The 8,242-nt window shown below is 41.4% G+C and overlaps 1 protein-coding gene across 3 annotated transcripts in view; it reads right to left on the bottom strand.

Annotated features, from left to right (window-relative positions):
- Positions 1-7,111, bottom strand: part of CTNNB1 (catenin beta 1) — a 35,351-nt gene extending 28,240 nt beyond the window's left edge. For 2 of the 3 annotated variants that reach the window (XM_012808036.1, XM_012808037.1), the window contains exon 1: positions 6,865-7,084. The gene's annotated coding sequence lies outside the window, so the exon portion shown is untranslated. Of the gene's footprint in view, positions 1-6,864 lie in introns of all 3 variants that reach the window. The other variant, XM_003794489.2, reaches the window with a different exon arrangement.
- Between the last annotated feature and the right edge of the window lie 1,131 nt (positions 7,112-8,242).

The raw sequence follows: 8,242 nt of genomic DNA, 5'->3' as shown, positions 1-8,242 counted from the left end.
AAAAAAAAAAAAAAGCAGCTCTTACAGCCTGTTATAGCCAGTTTACTTCATATTAAAGGAAAATTGGGAGCAGTCTGCAACAACCATCCCTCAGTGCAGCAAATTACAATAACCATTTAAAGTTATCGTTAAATTGCACTCCCAGGAAATTTTGAAGTAAATTTAACTCCTCGCATTTTTATATGAATAATGTCTAATAAAGCATGTTTATATACATGTACTTATGTATCACCATTACATCAGCCATCATAAAATCCTGTTAAAAGCTTATCAAACTAAGCCTAACCCTTTAGTTTTTACATAACTTTTTTATTTTTTAGGTATTAATTTTTATTTTTTTTTTTTTTATTTTATTGTTGGGGATTCATTGAGGGTACAAGAAACCAAGTTACACTGATTGCATTTGTTAGGTAAGTTTTTACATAACTTTTACTTCCAACTCAGATCAATTACCAGCATTTAAGATCAATAACAGACAAGATTTGGATGCCCTGTACATTGATTAAAAGTGAAAAATACCTCCCCAATTTTAAAACTAATTGTTTAACACATCTGTTACAAACCACGTAAAAACAAAGTATCTGTCCAGTGACATGTGTGTTATTAAATCACAAGTAAAACCATGAGAGTATTAATGAAAAAAATTAAAAGATAAAAATAAGGGAGAAAATGGGAAGAGCTATGAAGCGGTTTTGTCTGGCATCATCCAACTGTTCACATTTTTCAAACTGTTACAAGGAGGGGGTTAAGAAAAAAAAGCCTTTCCAACAAGTTCAAAAGAAATCAGAGATAGGAAATTTCTAGAAAATTACAAAAGAAACTTTACAAGTGACTCCATTAAGAGTCACATGGGGATTTTGGGATAAGTGGGGTGGGAACGGTGTGAGGGGATAGTGTGAGGCACCTCTGAAATTGTTTCAAGAAAGGTTCACTGATGTGCTTGCATTTTATACCATATCCCAATAAAGATAACTACAGAGTATAGCACTGTTTTCAGACAATGTTTTTAAAACCCAATGTTGGCCTACGGTTTGCATTTTCAGTCCAAGCACTGTTTGCCATTTAAACATGGGAGTTTGAAAACTAAGCACCCTCTTTCAAACTCTGGAAATGAAAAACTTTGTTAGCAGCAAAAGATTTAACCAAGATCTATCTAATAACCTACATAAATTTATACTGACCAAAAAGCAATCTGCCATTCAAGTAAAACATTCAATTAATTTTTAATTATTTAAACTATTTTAAAGTTTTGAGTTTAGTCTAATAAAAACAGTTCAGCTTAAAAATGCAGACCTCTTCTGAAAACTAGGACCTGATCTTCAGTAAAATTCGAGGCTGACATGAATTGTGTACACACAGAATTTGTCCAGCATGTTAAGTGTGACCACAGATTAAGTACATAATCTATAATCAATTGATATGAGACAGTTTCCAAGTGCCTAAATACAAACTTAATAGTTTTAACAATGTTATTTGCTAAATTATGTAAATTCACATTAAGAAGCATTTCACAAAATCATTAAAAAAAAAAAATACCTTTACTCCAAAAAGGACTAGGTTACAAATTAGACATATTCTGATAATAGATTTAATTTGTGCTAAACAATATCTTAAAATATGAATTATACGCACTAACATTTGCAAATTTGAGAGATGCACATTCATCTAACTTCCTGCTTCTCTAGGGAGAAAAAAAATGAGAGATGAACTGGGAATGGAAACTATTTTCCCACACAGTGGCTGGAACTGCTTATGAGTGGCTGTTTAGATGCTCCAATCTGTCCCGGTTACTCTATACTTATCTGGCCCCAGAGACATGTGAGTAGCCATTCCCACCATAATAAAACCAATCCTATATGGCTTGTGAGAACAAACTTATTTAGACATCTCCAACACCAAATTGCAGTACGCTACATTATGAAGGCAAGTAGCCAATTTCAAGAGACAAATCAACTCCCCAATAGCAAATTTTTTTCAGTGAGTTGTATGTACATAATTTTTAAAACAACTTTCATCTCATTTCTCAAATCTTGAGAAACTGGACCAAAAGCTAAAAGAAGGCATGCTACAAATACTAAGCACCAATTTGGACATCACTAATTACAAGTATGATCCTTGATGGAGGAATACTTAATCCATCTTGAAATAACCATTCACACAAAGCACTGGAGGCACTCTTGCAATTTTGTTTTATAAAAAAATTAACTGGTTATAACAATAATACTTTTCATACACAGTCAAAAAATCATATCAATGTTTCCACAAAGTAGAGTTATCAATGATACGGTCATTTACTTTCTATACATTGTTAACATTTAGTTTCATTTTAATAACATACCTTGGAATACAACTTTTAAAAAATCTAAACCCTGACCATTTCCCATAAACTGAACATTTGACTTCCAAAAGTTAATTCAGAAAAAGTTTCATTCCTGTGACTAATTAGGCTGATTGGAAACCAGTATTTTCAGACAATATCGTTACTAATAGGAATACTTTAACATACAGAAATACATGAACTTTAATATAGGAGCCCAGAAAAAGTTCTCATTGAAAAATTGAGGCTCGGCGCCTGTGGCTCAAGTGCTAAGGTGCCAGCCACATACACCTAAGGTGGCGGATTCGAATCCAGCCTGGCCTGCCAAACAACAATGACGGCAACCAAAAAAAAAAAAATGTACATATATATATATATATATATATATAGCCAGGTGTTGTGGCGAGCGCCTGTGGTCCCAGCTACTTGGGAGGCTGAGGCAGGAGACTCACTTGAGCCCAGGAGTTGGAGATTGCTGTGAGCTTTGATGCCACAGCACTCTACCCAGGAGGACAGCTTGAGGCTCTGTCTCAAAAAAAAAAAAAAAGAAAAATTGAAAGAGCAAGATGATATGCATCACAGCCTATACCTCTGTACAAATGAGAGCCTACACTCACTAGATACAACATTTTAGTTCATACCCCACTGACTTAACAAGCTTTGTTTCTACCTAGTTCCTAATACTAGTTGAACACTTACGTTTTACTATGAAATTGATACTAGACAAACTGACAATTAGCATCTTCAGTAACTTCTGAGAATTTTAGTTTCTGTGTAATTCATCAACACAGCTATACATTATGACCTTTTACTTCTTGTAGTGCTATATTTTCTGATTTACTGCTATGTGTTTAAGCAGAACTAAGTATTTAAAGTGACTTAAAGGAAAATTCCCCAATTAACTTTTTTCTGCTATAACAAATAATAGGATAATGTTTTCTCAAGCTAGCCTTTTAATCAGCAGTATTGCTATGAATGAATTATTCCAGAATTCAAAGGTTTCTTAATTGATTCTCTATCATCAGACTCTTCATAAAAATACTCACACAAATTCACTGGAATTAAAAAATCACAAGCACTATACTATATCCACTGGAGGGCACTCAACATGACCAAAGCATGCAATGAAAACATGCCCAAGCATTACTCTGTTGCTTCAGGTTTGAGGGAATAAAAAGAGGGGGCAAGTGTATCTTAACAGAAAATATGCCCATGATAAACTTGATCAAAATAAATGATTAAACCCTAAAAATGGGTTTCTAGTGTGACTTTATGACTTTCTCTTTTAAGAGCTGCTTTTCCCTTAGGGAGAGAGCAGGATATATGCATACTTCAAAGACAAAAGGGTTCAGACATCAACAGATGAATCTAAGTTTCAAATTGAGTCAGTCAAGCCCAGTCTTGAAAGAAACACAAAAGCAGCTTTCTTAAGTAAACAGAGGAAATAAAGAACTTTCTCCTAAATTTAAATGATGACAAACTATAGGAGTTAATTCCCATTCATTTCAATTAACACAAATCATATATTTTCTTTTTGTGAAACCTATGTTATTTTAATCTATTAGTCCAGTTATCTATCACACCTGCAATTGTAACAATAGAAGGTAAACAACAATCTTAAAGAAGGAGAATTGATCGGCAAATCCGTACCCTCTCAGTGAAGATAGAAGAGGCAAGGGCTGTGGCTACATGCACTGGACAAAAATAGCTCCTAGGCTACGTTTACTATTTTACTTTTTATGATTTAAAAATGTTTTCATTCAAGCCATTTCAACAAGAGATACCATAGTTTCAATAAAAAGAAGTCCATAACAAAACAACTAAGTTAACACAAGTAATGTTTTTAAAAACAATGACACAAATCACCATGTAGCACTACGAAAGAGTTGCAAATATTTTCTATTGGAAATTTGTCCAGTTCTAAAAGAATTCATCCTTTGTGCTCTGGGTTAGCAATCAAGCATGCTTCCCATCAAGCTTAAAGTACAACCTTAAAATTTACCCACCTACTCATCTACAATTATTATCAGCAGCTAGCAGATCACAAAAAAAGAAAAAATCTTATTTATAAATGGACAGATTATTTCATTTCATTAACACTCAGGTTTCATTTGGCTCAATCTACTTATATAGTACATTTCAAGAGTTCTAATTTCACTGCTACTTTTATAACTATAAAGGAATGATATTCAAACTTTTGAATTCTCTATGCCCTAGTTTCAACAATAACTTAACATAAGACTCTACCCACAGCACCCTAAAAAAGGATAAATACAGTTTTTCTAAGCACCGTATTTCAAAGTACCCTGAGAGAAGAACCTTGCCACTTTGTTTTCCATCTTATCTTGGTGGTGGTGATGGTGTTATGAAAATAAGCATACAGGCCTCCATTTATGATAATTTTCATTCCAGTCATCACTAAAAACAGCAGGAAGCTCAGTTCACTTTGATAAACTTTAATGCTGGAATATATGTTTTTCTACATTGTAATCTTGGTTAAGAACGTAATCAGATGACAGTTAAAAAACAAAAACCTCTTCAGTACTTCTTTATACCTAAACACCCTTAAAGGCTTCATTTTTTTTGCCAGCCACCTCATTTCTAAGAAGTTGGTATTTCTGGAAAACTGCTTTAAATGATAGTTCTGGTTTCTAGAAGACTATGAAGTATCTAAGTTACATGCTGTATACTAAGCTTTCTGGCCCAGTCCCTCCCTCAAAGCCCCCAGGACTGCAAACTTGAATAGTCTCCGCATTCCTTTAATCCTATAGAATAGACTTCTGCAAGTTTTTCAAGTTACTGTTGCAATCATTTCAGGGCCTTGTCCTTGCACATGGCCTTCGGAACAAAGATTAGGTCAAAGTAATGAATACTGGGTGCAAATCAAATTTTGTCTAGTGTGAACGAACAGCCTCCAATAAACCTTAAGGGTAGTTTTTAAATTTAATTAAGAGATTTTCAGGATTTAAATTTTAGACTAAAATATGTACAGCAGCAGTCTTAGTTCAATCAAAAAGCCGTCAAAGTAGAAATTCACGTAAACAGCAGCATAATCTAACACTTCAAGATAAATTTAGTATTTTTCAGGATGAAAACAAGTATAACTCGAAGATATATGAAGGTATTGAATGTTCACCAAGTGACAAGTAAATAATGAAATACTCTGCAACTTAGCAATCTGAAAAACATTAGCCTAGACTTTATCAAAGGAAATGCTGTCATCTCTTCAAGTTGATGTCTGGTCTAAGCCACCATTATTCACGATACAAAGCTCTTACTTCACTAAAACCACTCCTTGATTTCCTTTTGCCGACCTCTGCATACCAGCAGTCCAGTCGCTCTTCATTCACCCCTCACAAACTGGGGGCGGGAGGGGGGGAGGCAGACCACAGATGTCTGGAAGATACAAAGTATGAGACAATGCTCCCACCAAAGGGGAACTGAAAATGAAGGAAACAACTACAACTACAACCAAGTGCCAAAGCCCTGCAGGTTCAGAGGCGGGCTGTGGAAAGGAACTTCCAAAGTGTCGGTTCAAAGTCCTCTCCGCAGACAAAACGCTGAAAAGTTGCAACGCCAGAATTTCATTCGGCCGATTTCGTAGCGAGGGCTACGGGAAAGGGAAAACGTGCTCCAAAAATCAGGTTTAGTTGCCACCAACTATTTGAATAAATAATTTCTACTACCAGTATTACTGAAGCAGTTAAGAGAGGCTGAATTCCGTGGTTCACTAGATAAGCGGTAACCAAGTCACCCTCTTCTCTCCCTCTCCCTAAATTCACTTAGGGCTCATACTCACTGCCATAAACCCTAAAGACTCCGAGTACATTACACATGGCTTTCACTCACCTGCACGATATGAGAAAATAAAGGTACAAGACGTGGATTTTTCTATGTGTACACCCTACTGACGCATCGCTCCTGCTGCACTCAGAGTTTTGTTACTCTAAGGTTTAAAGTTGCTTGGATTCAAACTCACAGAAGCAAAAGATTTAAAACACATATTAACACTCTCCTTAAGAAGGAAAAGAGGAAATCCGGAGAGAAAGTCCACTGGCCCTATCCCCAAGGCAAATGGGACCTAGGGTGGCATCCCCGTCTCAGCGCGCGAACCCCAACTCGCCGCTGGGGCTGGGAAGGCGGAGCCCCCAGTCCCCACCCCGCCCCCCACCCCAGCGCATCCCGAGGCCCAGGGTCCCTCCCCCAAACTCGGCCACCGCAGAAGCCCCGGACGGAAACCACGGCCCCCACCCCCACCCTGCCGACCATCCGGGCTCCCGGACGCGCCTCCACAGCACCCCCTCCCCGCAAGCGGCGCCCTCGGGGGCCCCAGAGGGGCAGTGAGAGCGGAACCCGGGTCCGGCCGCCGCCCTCCGCGCCCTCCGCGCGGCCCGCCCCAGTCGTTCTCTTGAGCCCACCCCGGGCCTCCGGGCTGCGCCGGGCCCGGTTCCCCGCCCGCCGCCGGGACTGCGCGCCAGCGACGAAGTTTGGCTCCGAGTGGGAGCGGGAGCAGCCCCGGAAGGGTAAGGAAAGAAACGCTCAAGCACCTCAGGGGAACGGGCTCCTCCCGCCGCGGGGGCCCGACCGTCCTCGGCCTGCAGTGGCGGCTCGGCGGGGACTGGACCTACTCCTCGGACCTTGCTCCGTCTCCGCCTCCCCTTGCTCTCTGCTCCCGGGGCCGGGCTAACGCGGCTGCCACAGACCGAGAGGCTTAAAATGGCGCCGCACAAGGAGCTCTTATAAGTCGCACAGAAGCCGCTGTATCCTGCCGCCGCCGGCGCAGCGCGGAGCGTTCCGCCGCGCGAGGACAAGGGGCGGGGCGCGGGCGGGCAGCGGAAAGTAGTCCGCGTGCCGCTCGGCAGTCCGCCACCGTCTGACCGCCTCAAGTCGGGGCGGGGTATCTGCACACCCCTCGGACACTCCCAAAGTGGAGGGTAGCGTCTGCGGGCCGCGCGGAACTAGTGGGCAGCCTGTGAGGGCGCCTTGGGGTGGAGCGGGGAAGCCAGGCCCTCACCGGCCGGGGTGGGCGGAGGGCAACCCCGGGATCCTCTTCTGTCCCAAACCCGACGCCCCCGCCTCGCGCGTATCCCGAACCCTAAGAGCAGACGCGGGGCTCGCTGCGCAATTCTTGCTGCCCGCGGAAGGTGGCACCTCGGTCCCGGACGTCAGAGATTCGCGAGGCGGATGGAACAGATCCTGGGAGGCGGAAGTTTGGGACCCGGGTTGAGGCGGTGGGGGCTCTAAGGTCAGGGCCAGTCCTGCTCGGGGAGCTCCAGAGCTGCCGCTGCGCCGCAGTCGCTCTGCGGACTCCCCGCGGGGCGCTGGTTGCGGGCTGTGTCGACGCTGCAGCTGTGCCTCATACTCTGCTGGATCTGGCTCGCATCCCAGTTTGATAGCACCTCCAAAGTCCCCCACTGTCCGGCTGGGGGATCCCATCTCCCGGTCGGCTGCTCAGTCTGTATCCAGTCCTGAACAACCAGGCCGAGGTGTTTTCGATCCCCACTCTGAGGGCTGTGTGAACTCTTGGTAGAATGGGCTCCTAGCCCGCAATTCAACAAGTCCTTATGAGTATCTACTGTGAACAAGTAACTAATGGAAATGGATTAGCTCCAGAGCACTGTCAATTAGGTTAATTCTTACAGATTCTATTTTTATCTGGTTACACTTGTCAATAGGTATCAATAGATTTATTTGTGAGGATTTTTTCTTTGGAGAAACTGCATTTCTACGGTGGTACTAATTTAAGAAATTCAAGTATGTTAATACAATTATTGATTAGGCAGCCTTTCATTTTTTAAACTGATGTTCTATTCTTCAAAAACATTTTGTTATTCCTATCAATAGATTGGGGTCTTCATTTCCCTTGAAAATGTTTCTATTGTGATACAGCAAGATTGGCATTTGTCAAAGCTGACACAGTTATGA

Source organism: Otolemur garnettii, unplaced genomic scaffold, assembly GCF_000181295.1.
Source record: "Otolemur garnettii isolate 467f Iridium unplaced genomic scaffold, OtoGar3 scaffold00082, whole genome shotgun sequence".
Taxonomy (NCBI): Eukaryota; Metazoa; Chordata; class Mammalia; order Primates; family Galagidae; genus Otolemur; species Otolemur garnettii.
This window is presented reverse-complemented; position numbering and strand designations above follow the sequence as displayed.